General features: G+C 37.7%; 1 pseudogene; it reads right to left on the bottom strand.

Annotated features, from left to right (window-relative positions):
* Window positions 1-6,697: 6,697 nt before the first annotated feature.
* Window positions 6,698-15,847, bottom strand: LOC125919845 (cytoplasmic dynein 2 light intermediate chain 1-like; annotated as a pseudogene).
* Between the last annotated feature and the right edge of the window lie 458 nt (window positions 15,848-16,305).

Raw genomic sequence — 16,305 nt, 5'->3', positions numbered from 1 at the left:
CTCTGCCTTGCCTTTCCCATAGAAAACACAATAAAGGCTCTGGGCCATGCTTTCTCATCACTCTCTCCTCCTGACCAAACCTGGTGCTTCCCCCGCAGCCCTGTGTGGTGTGGCATCCCTCTACTTAGGAAGTGTTAATAAATTCTTCCTTTAATGGCATTTACCTCTCCGTGTTGTCAGTCACCTTTATAGATTAAGACCCAGACACAAATCAGTTGGATACTGTCATTATCATCACCACCAGACACAAAGAACTAGAACCCAGGCTAATCCTAAATGCTGCCTTACGCCACTGCTTATAAAAACCTACCCTCCCTAGAAGATGGCAAACTCCTTTGAAGGCTTAAACAAGATCTTCTCTTGTATCACCTATTCACCAAATTTAATGCTATGTACAGAGCAGCCACTTGATAAGCTGAGTGTTACAGATATCTGAGTGAACCTATGCTTAACTGCTTAACACACACACACACACACACACACACACACACACAAATACACATGCACAGATGAATCAATTCAGGAATAATTATAAATACTATACATACATGGGTTGGTTATACAACATGTGTATTTCCTAGCTCTATCCTCTGAGAGGACCTACTAGTGATACACACACCCTATCAGATCTCGCTTTCTCCAGTGAAAAGAACCAGATCTCCTTTCTAAGATGCCGATTCTAGAGTAAGGACAGGGAAACTATAAGATGGGCCCGGAATCTCTTCTAGTTCCAGAAAGTAAGGAAGTGCTCAAGTAACAGAAGAATGAGGGCGTGTCAAAGGGACAGAAGCCAATCTGGAACAGACCCCAGTGGCCAAAACTGGACCAATTTGAGCAACCAAATACACAGCATGATTATAACCCAAAATATATACTAAATATGTGAGTCCGTGCTGATATAAATTAATGACAATAAAAAACAGGGGAAAAGGAATAAATCTTCCTTTACAGAAGGATTCCAAATAATGTATGTAGATACTACCTTCTCCAGGAAGTGGAGCTTAATTCTCATCCCTCCTCCCCCCAAGTGCGGGCTGGACTTAGTGACTAATTTCCAAGGAATACAGTATGGAAAAACAGTCACTTTATAGTGGAAAAACCTGGCAAACATTACCTTAACCAAATGACTATGGTTAACATCACCAGTGGTAAGTCATGTTAATACCATATACTGCCGATAGGATGTGATAAAGAGGACACTTCACCTTTACAGTATTCTTCAAAACCCATAACCTTAAGTCTAATCCTAAAACTCCAGACAAACCCAAACTGAGGGATAAAATAGCTCACCAGTTACTCCTCAAAACTGCCAATGTCATACTAAACAAGGGAAGTCTGAGAAACTGAGGGAACCAGAGACTAAGAAGACATAATGACTGAATACAATGTGATATGTTGGACTAGATCTTGCAAGAGAAAAAGGACGTTAATATAAAAACTGGTGAAATCCGGGGGCACTTGGGTGGCTCAGTTGGTTAAGCGCCTGACTCTTGATTTTGGTTCAGGTTATGATCTCACAGTTCATGGGACTGAGCCCTGCATTGGGCTCTGCGCTGACAGAGCACAGCCTGCTTGGGAGTCTCTCTGCCTCTCCCCCACTTAGCGGTGCTTTTTCTCTCTCTCTCAAAATAAGTAATCATTTTTTTAAAAAAATTAAAAAATAAAAACTGTTAAAATCCAAAGAAAGTCCAGAATTTCACAATGATGCACCACTCTTGGTTTCTTAGTTTTTTGATAATTATACCATGGTAATGTAAGGTGTTAACATTAGGGGAAACTGAGTAAGGCATATACAGAACTTTCTGTATTTGCAACTTTTTTGTGAATCTAAAATTATTCCAAAATAAAAAGTTGATTTTTTAATAATATAATGCTGGTTTAAGGTCAAACTAGTGTGAAAACTAATTAATATTTTATCTGCAAAATTTCTGTGTGACAAAAGTATAGGATCACGGTATTAGGCACATCTGTTACAGAGAGGGAATAAAGTGCACTTGACTTACTATCTGTTGTAAACTAAATTTGTTGTAATAATACTTCTGTTGATGAAGATCATGCATTCCCCTGGCACATTTCTGGTCAGATGCTTCTTTACCAGAGGTAGAATCCATAAAATACAGAACTACATGCTCTTTCTTTGATGAGGACTTCTTCCTTCCTTTCCATGCCTTCAGATGAGATTAACTGGGCTTCTCAGGCCTACATAGCAGAACTGTGGCCTCTCTTGGGACTCTCACCTTGTCTGGTCTGGACACTGGCCAGCCTTTAAAATGCCAAGGGCCATGGCTAAGACTCTGTCCCTTCCTTCTTACTTGCGATTGGCTCTGACATAGAACGAAAGAGATCTGAACCACCCCAGTATCTCCACTTCCAGATTAAATTATTCCAGAAGCAACACTGTGTATATGAACTGATAACAGCAATGTCCCAGTCTATAGCCAAATAACTGCACAGGCTCTTCATAAGATATCAGCCCTGGTGAGTAACACCTGACACTCATACTATTACCATCAGTGTTTTGAGAATTCACCATCTAAAAGAGGTCATCAATACAATGCACTTTGTATTCCTGAATGAAAATCAGCACTACATGTTTAAGGTAATGATGTAAAATTCTAAGAATTCAGGGCACCTGGGTGGCTCAGTCAGTTAAGCAATCAGCTCTTGGTTTCAGCTCAGGTCATGATCTCACAGTTTGTGGGTTCAAGCCCCTGAGTCAGGCTCCATGCTAAAAGCACAGAGCTTGCCTGGAGTTCTCTCTCTCTCTCTCTCTCTCTCTCTCTCTCTCTCTGCCCCTCCCCTGTGCATGCAGGAGCTCTCTGTCTCAAAATAAATAAATAAACTTTAAAAAAAAGAAAGAAAAAAGATACATTAGTAAATAAAATAAAATTCTAAGAATTAATTGGCTGCCCTCTGGGAAAGATGTATACTGGCTCTGATCTCTAATCCAAATTCAGAAAATAGCATTCAAAAGGGAATTTCTAGACCCAAAGACATATGATAAGTTTATAGTTGGCAAGGGCCACACTTGCTTAACTTGCTTTATATGCTAAACAGAGGTCACAGAACTTTATGAAGATAAAAAGTAAAAGATACAGCATTTAAGCAATAAAAAGTTTCTTGACAGTCTTTCCTCTGTCACATTACTCTATGAAACCACAATGTCAGATAAGACCAAGGATATCGTGTGTGAGTCCTTTCTTAGTATCTTCCAGTAAGCCTGCTAGTCATTATAAGAACCATCGACTTTTCCTTCCCAGTCTGCCCCATAGTGGTGTCTGATCATACAGAGCGGGTTTTTTGTTTTTTGTCTTTTTTTTTTTTATTTGACTGATATGGAACAGATTCAGAAGGCAAATCAAACACAAAATTCCAACAATATTTTATGTAATAATTGCTTTACTGTATTAAAGTGCACGGTCTCCCAAGATAACTGTTTTTGTTTTGTATTTTCTACTGCATTGTATTTCTTCAAATAATGAATACCTGCTCATCCTTATTTCTCAGATAATATGGGGTTAAATACCTAAAAAATTAAAATCAGGTGACTATTTGAAGAGCCACCCAAACCAGTTTTATTGCTTAATAATTTACCCAAGTAGGGTCCCCACTTGGAAAGAACACACCATTCATTCCCTTTAAAAAGTCTTTTTTTTCATATTAATGTTCTAGCTAATTTTATTATTTACTAAAATTAATTGAAGCAGATACTAACACAATTAAAGCTAAGTAAACATGAAAAATTTTAAGTATCTCATTGATCTGATTTTTAGTCTTACATACAAAGTCACAAAGACTGTTATTAGGAAAATGCTACACCTGAAACCCTTGTTTTCAAACCAACACCATAAACCATTAAAAAAACAAACCCTGGGAGGCGTGCCTGGGTGGCTCAGTCGGTTGAACGTCCAATTCTTGGTTTCAGTTCAGGTTGTGATCCCAGGGTTGTAGGATCAAGCCTCACACTGGGCTCAGAACTGATCATGGAGCCTGCTTAAGAGTCTCTTCTCTCCCTCTGCCCCTCTCCCCTGTTCACATGCACACACTCCCTCTAAACAAACAAACAAACAAACAAACCCTAACTGATGACACTTTGGTCCCCATGATATTAACTGTGTCTCCAAGACTGCTTCTTCCATAAAACTTTCACATCACATAGGCTGATCTAGAGATCAGAAAAAAATGATCATTGTATTTGTATGGTTTCTGTTCCCCCATAAATATAGTAAATGACAGCAGCCTGCTCCATGGACATAGATAGGCATGGTTGTGCAGGTGGAAATACATGGTGGACAAAATGTTCCTCAAAAGAAAAGCCTGAATTCAAACCAACATGCGAGGATTAGGAACTGACTAATCATGGGCCATCCAAGTCCTCTTGACTGTCATATTTACTTTTCCTTTTGGCTGTTTACTAAATAGTCATCTTACACTATTTTCTCTACAGCTTGTTGGCACATCTCTTAATAGAAATAGAAGGAGGAAATAAGGTAAATGCCAACTAATCTGCTTTCTTTTGCTCCCCACACGATTTTGGTAAATTACCTGGCAGAACCAGAGTTAGATGTTAACCAGAATTAGAAAACTTAAAGTTAAGATTATATGAAGGTTTCTATTACCTATTCTAATATGCCTCTACTCACCAAAGCTTAAAAAGTTGATGGGTTATTTGCAGTAGCATGAAACAAGACACCAACATGCTATTAAAAATTTGGCAATTTTAAATGGACATACATACTCTTTACTCCTAGGTACCGGTTCACATATGTAAAATGTGTGTACAAGGATATACAATGAAACTTTCCTATAATAACCAAAGGACTGAAATCAATAGAGTATTTATTTACTAAATAATTGTACATTTATGGATGCAATAACACCCACTAATAAATGACTTAGTGATAAATCATATTATATTCACTCAACAGTATTCTTCACTACTGCTAAAAATAATGAAGCCTCCTACAGACACTGCTGGAAACCCAGGACATATCAAGTGAGAAAGCTAGGCATGGAGCAGTGTGTACAGAACATTTGTTAATATATGCACACTTATTCCCACTTTATGTTTGGTAATGTGTGGAATATCTCTGCAAGGATACAAAAGAAACTGGTCACTGGGTGTCTCCAGGGAAAGGAACTGGTGGCCAGAGTAAGTGAAGGAAACTTACCTCTCTCTCTTTGTTCCCCTGCAAATACATTATCTACTCAAAATTTTTTTTATTTTAAAATTAAAAAGATGGGGGAGAGAGCATACCACCCCCAAAATGCTGCAGTCTTACCCTGAGGCACCTCCTCCACCAGGGACCGTGAGGCCTGTTCACCCGGTCATTTGATCTTTTGGGACTGATAACCCTCCTTGAAACCACCACCTTTCTCACCTCATCTCAGCATGTGTTTAATAAATAAGCCAAATTTCTGGTTCCAGTTAAGATGGAATAAAAGTCCATTCCACCCTCTCTCTCCCACTGAACTCAACTAAAATCCCTAGCTACAGCTACTCCATGCTTTGTCTGAGGATTTAAAAGTCACTGATCGCCAGAAGGCTGGGAAAAGAAACCAAAACTCAAAGTATCGTGAAATCAACAGAGAGTTTTCCTTTTTTCTTCTTCTGGGACTTCCTGGACTGAACTCAAAGGCAGCCCAAACCCAGAACTGTACACCAGGTGCAGACAGAAAGAGCTCCAAGACCTCCGTTTTTGGTGCAAAACAAAACAAAAAACAAAAACAAAAACAGGAAAGGGAGCCCCTAAAGGCCAAAGAAATAGAGGAAATCCCGATTTTGTTCCTCTCTTTTGTTTGCTCCTGCTTTACCCTAAACAAATAGGCAGTGATGGCAATGACAACAGCAGCAGAATAGGAAAAGCTTTTCTCTGACCAGAGAAACTGCAATCCCAAGAGCAAAGAGGGTATCTCCATTCTCTTGTTTTCTTTCTCTACCCCCTTGCCATTTGGTTCTCAAGGAAATGTAGTTCCAGGAAGTTCAAAGCAGAGCAGAAAGCTAAAGTTTCAGCTTTTTAGTGAGAGGAGCAAAAAGGAGAATGCTTTGGGTCTTGAAAGTTTGAGAGAACAGGAAGAGGAGGGAGCTCAATAAGGCTGGATGTGAACTCCAGGGCTCATCCCTAAGCTGCACATGGCATGTATCTGACCCTAAACACATACCAAAGGCTTTGACAACTCATCTATTAATAAATGGTATACGACTGCCCAGGTCTGAGAATGGCCACTGACTGGTACCCACATGGAACAGACACAAATAGCACTGCAAATACTTTGAAAATTGGACAGATACTGAACACCAGCCCATAGAAGACAGGTAAGTACTTATAGCCTGAACCTAACAAGACTGGTGGACTGCTCAAACAAGCAAACAGAAACATTCTCTATAAAATTTACACAAGACTCAAAGTCTCACAACATAATATTCAAAATATCCAAGATACAAATCCAAACTGATATAAAAAAATCTGAACATCTCACACAAGGGAGAAGACAATGAACAGACACCAACCGCAACATATAAAATTATCAAAGACTTTAAAGCAGCTATTATAATCATACACCAGGAAATAAAGGCAAACACTCTTTAAGTAAATGGAAACATAATCTCAACGAAGGAATAGAACATACACACACACACACACAGGAACCAAATTGGGGGGAAAAAGTTTTTTTGTTTGTTTTACAGTTTTGTTTTCACTGAGGTTTTATTAAATTGCTATAATTTTCCAGTGAACAAGGTCATCTACATCAATTGAATTTCCAATCACACATAAGAATCTAAGGAAGTTGTTTGTGATGTTATTATCTTTAACTATTTATGGAACTAAGAATTCCGGGAATAATTCCACCAGCAACTCACTGAATGGTACTTCTGCATATTACTCCATATTTTCTGTCTCATTTCAGAAGCTGCTTTAGAATTTGTCTTCCCTGGTTTCATTATCACTTTATCTACGTGGCTTTTTGTGGCTTGCAACACATTTTCCGTGGTGGGCCAAAGGTCATTAGGTTTTGAAAGATCCAAAACAAGAACAATAGAAAACGTCCATAAAGTATCACTTGTGATGAGTATGCTGATTAAGTCCTATAAGGAGGTTCCTCCACCTAGTTTCCAAAAGTGAGCAATATCTTTTGGTATATTGTTCCCTTTTACTTTTCTTCCATATGTATATTCCAAAGCTAAGGTTGGTTTTAGTGGCTCATCCCTGTCAAGCCACCTCAGAATAATAGTAGCCTTTCCCTGGATATCGTGGCTTGACCACCCTAGTGTTGTGGGCTCAGCATTGGGACCAGCCTAAAATCAGGAGACCCATGAGCTCCAAGGTGGGCCGAATTTTCAGGAAAAAATTATTTATTTTGAGAGAGAGAGAAAGAGAGAGAGAGAGCAAGTGCACATGAGCAGGGTAGGGGCGGAGAGAGAGAGAAAGAGAGAGAATCCCAAGCAGGCTCCATGCCATCAGCATGGAGCCCAACATGGGGCTTGATCTCACAAACTATGAGATCATGACCTGAGCTGAAATCGAGAGTTGAACACTAAACCAATTGAGCCATCCAGGTACCCCCAAATAGAACATTTTAAATTAGAAAATACAATAACAGAAATTTTAAAATCTGCTGGGTGGGGTCAAAAGTGGAATTAAGATGACAGAAGAGTCAGTGAACTTGAAGATGGAACCAACAAAAATTATCCAAGCTGAACAATACAGAAGACCTAACACTTAATCATCAAAGGCCCATAGGGAAAGGAGAAAGAGTGTGGTCCAGGAAAAATATTTGAAGAAATAATAGCCAAAAACTTCCCAAAGTTGGTAAAAGACATAAACTACATTCAAGAAACTCAGTGCATGGCAAACAGGATAAACTTAAAGACATTCTTGCCCGGTGAAAACTAAAACAAAGAAAAAAAATCTTGAAAATAATCATAAAAATTATGCATTACTTACACAGGAACAATAATGTGAATGATTCTGGATGTGTCATGGAGGACAGAAGGCAATGGAACAAGATTTTTAAGTGCTGGGAAAAAAACAACTGTCAACCTAAAATTTTATATCCAGGGAAAATATCCTTCAAAAATGATGAAGGAATGAATTGTCACATGAAGAAAACCAACAGAAGACATTACCAGCACATCTGCCAAAAGAAAAGCTAAGGGGAATTCTTCAGGAAGGGAAATGATACTTAAGGAGAACTTAGAATTTCCGGAATGCATTAAAACAGAAATGATAAATATCTGAGTAAATGTCATAGACATTTTTACTCCTCTTTAGTTCTTTAAAATATAAATGATGGTAAAAAGCAAAAATTAAACAATGTCTGATGGTGCTTTCAATGAATGTAGATGTAATGCATATGACAATTACAAACATAAAAGGAAGAGGGTAAAGAGGTAAATCTAATGGTGCTAAAGTTTCTACATTCCACTGTAAGTAGTTAATACCTACTCTAAGTAGAATGAATAAGTATGTATATTGTAATCCTCAGTCAAAACTAAAATAACTATACAAGATAGTAAAAAAAACTTAGTAAGTAAACTAAAATAGAGTACTAAAAAAAATATTCAAATAATCCAAAAGAACAGAAGGGAAGTAAATACAAAACAGAAGGAGCAAACAAAATAAATAATAAAATGGCAGACTTGAATCGAAAGCAATAATTATGTTAAATGCAAATGGTCTAAACACATCAATTAGAAGAGAGATTGTCAGGGGCACCTGGGTGGCTCAGTTGGTTAAGCGTCCAACTCTTGGTTTCGGCTCAGGTCATGATCTCACAGTTCATTAGTTTGAGTACCATGTCGTGCTCTGCGCTGGCAGTGCAGAGCCTGCTTGGGATTCTCTCTCTCCCTCTCTCTCTGCCTCTCCCTCATGCTCTCTTTCTCTCTCAAAAAAAGAAAAAGGATGCTAAATGCAATATGAATTGGATTATGGGAACAGAAAAGGGACATTACTAGAAAATCTGGCGAAATCCAAATAAAATCCTGAGGTTACTTAATAGAGTACTAATACTAATGCTAATTTCTCAGTTTTGATAAATGTACTAAGGCTATATAAGAGGTTAATATTAGGGAAAGCTAAGTGAAGGGCACATAGGAACTCTGTACTACTTTTGAAACTCTTTTAATAATTTGAAATTATTTCAAAATTTAAAAATGTTTAAGAGAAGAAAATATATACATGAAAATATGATCAACAGGAATCTGGAGTGGCTATATTAATATCAGACAAAGTGGACTTCAAAGCAAGGAAAATCACCAGGAATGAAAGAACATGAAATAATGACAAAAGGGTCAATTCACTAAATGTATATACACCCAACAAAAGAGACTCAAAATATATGAAACAAAACTTGACAGAACTAAGGGAAGAAATGGACAGATCTACAATTACAGTTGGAGATTTGAATCTTCCTTTCTCAGTAATCAACCAGACAACTAAATAAAAACCAATCAAGGATATCAAAACATAAAGTTGTATACCTTAAATATACACAATTCCTATTAGTCAATTATACTTCAAAAAACTAAAAAAAATAAAAAGGTAGAATATAATGTTTCAATTAAATAATCAAATCACCACTTTAGAAAAAGAGAGGAGAAAAAAATTAAGGATACAGAAGAAATGAACAGCACCATCAATCAATTGATATAATTGACATGTATAGAACATTCCACCAAACAACAGCAGAATATACATTCTTTTCAAGTGCACATGGAACATTCACCAAGATAGACCATATCTTGGCTGGTAAAACAAATCTCAACAATTGTAAAAGTACTGAAATCATACAAAGTATGTTCTTTGACAATAATGGAATTAAACTAGAAATCAATGAATGAAAGACTCTGGACTACCTCACATCAACACATTTCCAAATAATTAACTGCTCAAAAAGGAAGTCTCAAGGGAAATAAAATTTCAACATACCAAAATTTGTAAAATATAGTCACAGCAGTGTTTACAGGGAAGTTAGGGAAATTTAGAGTATTAAAAACTTCTATTAGAAAATTAAGTCTCAAACAATCTAAACTTCCATCTTAAAAAAAACAAACAAACAAACAAACAGAAGAGGGGTGGCCAGGTGGCTCAGTCGGTTAAGTGTCCGACTTTTGATTTTTGGCTCAGGTCTTGATCTCATGTGAGATCAAGCCCCGAGTTGGGCTCTGCATTGGGCATGGAGCTTGCTTGGGATTCTCTCTCTCCCTCTCTCTGCCACACCTCCCCTTGCACTCTCTCTTTCTCAAAACAAAAACAAAAAACAAAACAAAAAAACTTATAAACAAACACAGAAGAGTAAATTAAAGCATACAGAAGGAAGAAAAGAAATATAAGAAAAACAATATAAACAGAAAACAATTTAAAGAAAAACAGTAGAGAAAAATCAATAAAATTAAAAGCTGGTTTTCTGGGCGCGCCTGGGTGGTTCAGTTGGTTAAGTGTCTGACTTCGGCTCAGGTCATGATCTCAGAGATCATGAGTTCAAGCCCCTCATCAGGCTCTGTGCTGACAGCTCAGAGCCTGGAGCCTACTTCAGATTCTGTGTCTCCCTCTGTCTCTGCCCCTCCTCAACTTGCACATGCTCATGAACACACACTCTCTCTCTCTCAAAAATAAACATTTTTTTTAAAAAGCTGGTCCTTTGAATAGGTGGATAAAATTGATAAGCCTCTACTCAAAGAAAAAAAGAAAAGAATGAATACACAAAATTATCAGTAACAGGAAGGAAAGAAGGAATATCACTATAGACCCCCACACATTAAAAGGATAATAAGGGGGGTGCCTGGGTGGCTCAGTCAGCTGTGCATCTGACTTCGGCACAGGTCATGATCTCGCGATTTGTGAGTTCGAGCCCTGCTTTGGGCTTTGTGCTGATAGCTGGGAGCCTGGAGCCTGCTCCGGATTCTGTGTCTCCCTCTCTCTCTGCCCCTCCCCCACTTGTGCTCTGTCTCTGTCTCTCAAAAATGAATAAATGTAAAAAAAAAATTTTGTTAAAGGGTAACAAGGGAACAGTACATGGAATGTACATTAATTTCACCGACTTATATGAAATGAAACTATTCTTTCAAAGTCACAAAGTATCAAAATTCACCCCAAAAGAAATATGCAACCTGAGTTGTCTTATATCTAATAAAGAAATCTAGGGGCGCCTGGGTGGCTCAGTCGGTTAAGCATCCGACTTCGGCTCAGTTCATGATCTCATGGTTCATGAGTTCAAGCCCCGCATTGGGCTCTGGGCTGACAGTTCACGGTCTGGGGCCTGCTTCAGATTCTGTGTCTCCCTCTCTCTCTGCCCCTCTCCACACGCTGTCTCTCTCTCAAGTAAATAAACATTTAAAAAATTAAAAAAAAAAAAAGAAATCTAATTTGTAGTTAAAACCTTCACACACAAAAAATCCTAGGCACAAATGCCTTCACTAGAAAATCCTACCAAATACTTAAGAGAAGGAATTCTACACATTCTATTCCAAAAAATATCAACAGAAACACTTTCTAACTTATTTTGCAAGACCAGCATTATCCTGATACCAACTAGACAAAGACAGGACAAGAAAAAAACAAAACTACGGACTGATAATATCCTCATGAACACAGATATAAAACTCAACAAATTAGCAAATCAACATTATAGAAGAGTACCTCATCACAACCAAGTGATGTTTACCCTAAGAATGCAAGGCTGGTTCAATATTAAAAATCAATCAGTGTAATCTATTACATTAACAGATTAAAGAAGAAAAAAAAACCTATGATCATATCAATTGATACAGAAAAAGCATTTCACAAAACTCAACATCCATTCCTGAAAAAACTCTCAGCAACTAGGAATAGAGGGGAACCAAGCCTTATAAAGAACACCTACAAAAACCAACAGCTACCATCATACTTAATGGTGAAAGACTAAATGCTTTTTCCCTAAGAACAGGAAGAAAGCATGAATATCTACTCTCACTACTCTCATTCAATATCCTACTGGAAGCCTGTAAAGTCTATAATAAGGGTGGAAGAGAGAAAGAAATAAAAAGCATATACATTAGAAAGGAAAAAATTAAGCTGTCACTATTCATAGATGACATAATTATCTATATAAAAGTCCCCATAATCTATAAAAAGGCTTCTAGAACTATTAAGTGAGTTTAACAAGGTTGTAGAATACAGATTCAACATAAAAAATTCATCATATTTCTATACCCTAAGAATGAATTAGAAATTGAAGTCTAAAACAAAAACTTTAAAAATAGATCAAAAAAAAATACTTAAGAATAAATCTAACAAAATAATGTGTAAATCTATATGCTCAAAACAATAAAATGCTGATTAATCAAATGCAACCTAAATAGATGAAGACATACATCATGTTCATTGATTGGAATATACAATATAGTTAAGGTATCAACTCTCAACTTATCTACAGATTTAATGCAGTTCTAATCAAAATGCAAGCAGGAGTTTTTGCAACATATAGACCAACTGATTTTAAAATTGATATGGAAAGACCAAAGGATTAGAATAGCCAAAGCAGGGGCTCCTGGGTGGCTCAGTCGGTTGAGCGTCCGACTTCGGCTCAGGTCATGATCTCGCAGCTCGTGAGTTCGAGCCCCACGTCGGGCTCTGTGTCGACAGCTCAGAGCCTGGAGCCTGTTTTGGATTCTGTGTCTCCCTCTCGCTCTGTCCCAACCCACTTGCATTCTGTCTCTGTCTCTCTCAAAAATAAATAAACATTTTAAAAAATTAAAAAAAAAAAAAAGAATAGCCAAAGCAATTTTGAAAAAAAGAAGAAGAAAGCTAGAAAGCTCACACCACACAATCGTCAGTCTTGCTACAAAGCTACAGTAGTCAGACAGTTGGTATCAGCGAAAGGGACAGACACATAAATCAATGGAACAGAATAGAGAGTCTAGAAAAAGACCCACACAAATATAGCCAATTGACTTTTGACAAGGGTGCAAAACAAATTCAATGGAAAAAGAATAGTCTTTCCAATAGCGGGAATAACCACACATCTATCTGCAAAAAGTAAATAAAAATGAACCTGGGTCTAAATTTCATACCTTATACAAAAATTAACTCGTATGGATCATAGACCTAAATGAAAAATGGGAAACTATAAAACTTTTAGAAGAAAGCAAAGAACATCTTTGTGTCATATATAAGAATTCTTACGTATGATCTCAAAAACACGATCCATAAAAGAAATAGACAAATTAGACTTAAAATTGAAAACTGTAGCTCTATAAAAGACACTGTTAAGAGAAGAAAAAGAAAAGCTACAAACTAGGAGAAAATATATTCAGATAATTTATCCGATAAAAGACTTTCTATCCAGGATAGAAGTAATTTTTTTAAACTCAAAAAACACAGTAAGAAAATAAATAATCCAATTTGTTTAAATGTGCAAAAGATCTGAACAGATGCTTCACCAAAGACACCAAGTGCAAATTTACACCTGGCGTAAATGAACTTTCATACATTGCTGGTGGGAATACAAAATGGTATAACCACTCTACAAAATATAGTTTCATAGTTTCTTATAAAGTTAAACACACACTCACTATATTACCTAGCAATCTCACTCTTAGAGATATCTTTGAGAAATATGAATTTGGGTTCAAAAACCTATACACGAATGTTTACAGCAGCACTATTCACAATTGCTTGGAATTGGACACATCTCAAATCAAACACCGGTCATCAAATGAGTGGATAAACAAACTGTCACATAACCTACAGTAGGCTACTACTTAGCAATGAAAAAGAATGAACTATTGATACACACAATATGGACAAATCTCCCAGGCACCATGTTAAGTGGAAGAAGCCAGTCTCAAAAGGCTATGTACTGTAGCAGGTAGGATTCCTTTACATGACATTCCAGAAAAGGCAAAACCCTAGGAATGGGGAACCAATCAGCGGCTGGTAAGGATTATGGCTTAAGGAGAGTGTGACTACAAAGGGACAGCAGTGGGGAGACTTTCTGAGGTGATGGAACTGTTCAGTAGGCTGAATGCGGAGGTGGTTACATATATGAATCCAGACGTGTTAAAACTCACAGAACTATATACCAAATTTGTTTCAACTGTACTTCTTGTAAACTTTAAAAATAACAATAGAAGAAAAAAATAACTAAAGCTGTTAAAAATGTTAAAAGGAAAAAATTATATTTGCTATACATGAGCAAGAACCTCAAAAACTTTTCAAATACTAGTTTTTTTAAGTTTATTTATTTATTTTGAGAGAGCGAGCGAGCAAGGGAAAGGCAGAGAAAGAGAGAGAAAAAGAGAGAGAGAATCCCAAGCAGGCTCTGCACTGTCAGTGAGGAGCCCGGTGGAGGGCTTGAACCCACAGACCACGAGATCATGACGTGAGCCAAAATCAAGAGTTGGATGTTTAACTAAGCCACCCTGGTGCCCCAATATTATTAGTTCTATGGGACTTATTCTTGTGAAGGAAACAGGACCCTATTCGGTGACAGTACCCTAATAGGAACACGTTTCCAAATAGGAAAAAGAACCCTGTTCATCCCAGGAGCACAGTGTACTAGTCCAAAGCCACAACTAGATCACAGGGGTTCTGGTACCTAAATTTTATACATGAAAACATCAGAGATACCCTCTTGCCCAAAATGTAGACTAGTGTCCATACTCTGACCTCTACAGATCCACAGTAGATTTTTATAATAACCACCAAAAGTCGGCAGTCAGTTCCCACAAATAAGAGTTCTTACTAGGTTCTGTGAGTAAACCATGGAAGGAAAAACAAACAAACAAACAAACAAACCTGGAAAGGCTGTGACAAGTCAACACCTATAAACAGAAGCAGTACCTAAAAGGAGCTGATGGGTCTGCAATCCTGGCTAGAAAAGTGGCACTGCTTTCTGGGGAGGATATTTTTTTTCTTGAGATTTTGCAATGGATTGCACTGAGTGATAAATATATTGCTCTTAAAAAACAAACAAAAACCCTTTCTCTGAGCACTATCCTGAGCAAAGCTAGGGCTCCAGAGCAGAGTTCAAGCAGGCACAGAAGTCACACTCCCCCAGAAGACCGCTAGGCCTCACCACTGGAAAGCCGGAAGGCAGCCAGATAAGGAGTGGGAGGTGAAGTTGTGGCAGCTCCCACAACCCACAGGGGACAGTACAAACCGAAGACTTACTAATGGTCAGGAAGGAGCATGTGGCTAGGAACAAAACCTAGCAGCCCCCAAAGGTCAGGCTGGATGTAGTCTAATTAAAATGAAAGATGGAAAACACTCGGATCTAATTAATAACATGTCTTCGATATCCATACATAACACAAAATGTACTTATTTTCTTTGACCTATAAAACTTTCCAGCAATTTCTAATGCCAAGAGTCTATATTAAGATCTCAAAATGAAAGAAGTCTTACCCGTCTGCACTCATGGCTGAACTTTTCTTATGAGTGAGGGGGAAAAAAAAGCTTATAAGGCAAGTGAAATAGTCACATGGTTGTTTGCTTCCCACTACACTTAATCACTCGTTTTGTGCCTTTCTTGGGTCTTACATACCCCTCCACTTTCTTTTCTAGAGATGTGGAAGAACTATTACAAAAGTAAGTGAAATAAAATAAAAATCTGTAAATCTACCAACACATTACTTGCTCTACAACAGCTAGATTAATAAAACAGGTTGCCAGCATTCAGTGAAGAGGTCTTTCTGGACTTTCCTCATCCCGGACTGGCTTTTGTTTAACTTAATCACTTGCTTTGAGCAGTCAAACCAGGAAACAGGTACTAACTTACACTGTGATTGCACAGAGAACCTCCTGATGGGATTACTTACTGTAAGGATGCTTTGCATCCCTAAAAAGAGGGCTAAATGTACTAACATCGTGTACATGAACTCTCTCTGCTCTACTGGTTCCACACAAACCATGGGGACTTCTGCCAACTGTCTGAGTGCAAACTGTGGCAAATGTTAATGGAATTTGCAAGAACTCAGTAATTGTAGTGGCGAGAAGGAAAATAATATTAACAAATTAAATGAAAACTTTTATTGCATTAAATTGCTTTCCTCTTACGTGTATGCCGTTATTTTCCATGCACATATTCTAATGTTCCAATCACCCTTTGTTTTTTTCTTATTCAAAGATCTTTGCTGAATACGAAAGGCTAGAACAGAACCTAAGCTTCCTGAGCACATCCTTTGCTCTGAAGTTGCATGGTAGGGCCCACTGGCCTCTGTCTGGTACCCTAGATACACCAACGACGTTTCTGCAAGTCAAGTCTGACATTTTGTATCCACAGCCCAAGATTCAATACCTGAAATAAAAAGAAACACCACTGGCT

The sequence above is a fragment of the Panthera uncia genome, chromosome B4 (genome assembly GCF_023721935.1).
Source record: "Panthera uncia isolate 11264 chromosome B4, Puncia_PCG_1.0, whole genome shotgun sequence".
In the NCBI taxonomy this organism is placed as follows: domain Eukaryota; kingdom Metazoa; phylum Chordata; class Mammalia; order Carnivora; family Felidae; genus Panthera; species Panthera uncia.
Note: the sequence above shows the minus strand (reverse complement) of the source record. Positions and strands in the feature narration are given on the sequence as shown.